Source organism: Poecilia latipinna, unplaced genomic scaffold (assembly GCF_001443285.1).
Source record: "Poecilia latipinna isolate Pla-1442-1.1 unplaced genomic scaffold, P_latipinna-1.0 Scaffold1703, whole genome shotgun sequence".
In the NCBI taxonomy this organism is placed as follows: Eukaryota; Metazoa; Chordata; class Actinopteri; order Cyprinodontiformes; family Poeciliidae; genus Poecilia; species Poecilia latipinna.
In genome coordinates this window covers 74,936-76,821 of record NW_015114319.1, presented here as the reverse complement: position 1 = coordinate 76,821, position 1,886 = coordinate 74,936, and the positions used below count along the sequence as shown (strand labels likewise).

The 1,886-nt window shown below is 46.4% G+C and overlaps 2 non-coding genes across 2 annotated transcripts; one reads left to right on the top strand and one right to left on the bottom strand.

The window, feature by feature from the left end:
* Positions 1-34: 34 nt before the first annotated feature.
* Positions 35-105, top strand: trnag-gcc (transfer RNA glycine (anticodon GCC)). Its single transcript has one exon. It is a non-coding gene; the product is annotated as a tRNA-Gly (tRNA).
* Positions 106-190: 85 nt separating this feature from the next.
* trnad-guc (transfer RNA aspartic acid (anticodon GUC)) lies at positions 191-262 on the bottom strand. Its single transcript has one exon. It is a non-coding gene; the product is annotated as a tRNA-Asp (tRNA).
* Positions 263-1,886: the final 1,624 nt, after the last annotated feature.

Below are 1,886 nucleotides of genomic sequence, written 5' to 3'. Positions count from 1 at the left end.
CACACACACACAGGGCAGGAGGATGGTTATGTACGCATTGGTGGTTCAGTGGTAGAATTCTCGCCTGCCACGCGGGAGGCCCGGGTTCGATTCCCGGCCAATGCAGACTCTTTTTTTGTTTACTTGTATGAGATGTGTAATATAAACAGGAAGAGCAGCGACTGTGTGTTGCAGAAGAAAACGGTACACCCTCCCCGTCGGGGAATCGAACCCCGGTCTCCCGCGTGACAGGCGGGGATACTCACCACTATACTAACGAGGAGATGTCAGACATTTTGGCAAGAGGTGTCATCGTGCCCTAATACCGACCCTCACGGAGGTATATGAATTTTTCTGTTTGAGTGAGATTTTCTACTGCTCTGCATTATCAGGTTTTGCCCAGCATTTGGCAACTGCTTGACATTGCTAAATGGATGGCAAAGTTGTGAAATCTGACTTTGCCACGCCCCCATGGCCACACTCTCCAGTGAAAAGTTTTTTGTACTTAATGCATGTCAGAGCAACTTATCTTTCTTCTGACCCATGATCATGGTGATTAGGTCAACAGTTTTCCAAGAACACAAACGTGACTTAATGTTGTGACGGCCCCTGTCATTCCGTGATTAGCTATCTTTGTTTCTCAGGTAAATTGGGTGTGGCTTGCAGTTAGGTCTTGACTGGGAGCACCTGGGCCAATGTTCCCAATCTATTAAAACCTGGCAGCTCCTCACACCAAGTAGCTGCTTATGCTTTGCCCTTAGCAAGCACTTCTTGTATTTTGTTGGATTTGTTTTGGTTATGTTTAAGTAAATTGTTTCTCTGGAATTAGGGGAGAATCTGTTCTTCGGGCTACTCTGTTTGGGCCTCAAGGTAAAGTATGTGTTGCCACTTTAGGAGAAGTTTCCTTTGTGGGGAGTTTTCTCAGTTAGGCTGTAGTGGCACATCCTTTTTAGGTTGTGTCAATTTTTTTCTTTTGCTAGTGTTGTGGGGACTGGTTAGTGTCAGTTGTCTTTGGACAGCTGTCTCGGGAGTACGTCCGTGGGATTTTGTGGGGTCGCCTGCTTGCAGGTTGCTCTTCATGCCCATTGGTTTAAGGTGCATAAGGACCCGCCGGAAGCCACATGAAGACTAGGGGTAAATTTTAGTTAGCTTTGGTTAGGCAGTTAGTGAGAAAACTCTGACAGGAAAGTTTGAGCCTGTTTTCTCCAGAGTGGTCAGCACTACATTATCTTGGACCCTTTAGACTGGTAATGTCTTTGATGCCAGTTTTTAATGAAGGTTTATGTCCACCTGTCTTTAGTAGTTCCAACATACTACTCCTGTCATCCCTTTTGCTTGGAACAGCTTAGTGGAGACCACATTTCCAGTTACCCACTGGGCCTGATGGAAATGGTAACTCTCCTGCTGTGATGTACCTCGCACTGGAATCCAGATGGAGACCTTTGGTCAGATATGTCAACATTAATAAAATATCCGACTGTCACTCAACATCTGAGCGGCATACCTGTGTTTATCGATCTCGGCAGCTTTGTAAAATGGAATTTCAATTAATCTGATGGTCGCTGGGACCCTTGACCAGGTGAAAATGTTTCATAACTCTCTCCACTCTGTCTAGTGGCTCTGTGGGCAGTGGTATTTTGGTCCTGCAGTGCTCCCGGATATGTTGCTTGGTTGGATTGGGTGGCACAATACCACAGGATACATGGGCCTCCTTGAGCTTCTTCAGATCCTCCTGATCCACCACAGAGAAAGCAGCAGAGAGGAGCTGGCAGAAAGTGCTGAGAAGAAGGTGATGTTCCATTGTGCACTCCCTTGAAAAGCTCTGCAAACAGTGGAACAAGTCCAGCTTCACTACAGTGTTGGGATTATAGCACGACCTTGAGGTACAAGTATTAGTCAGGGGTCCT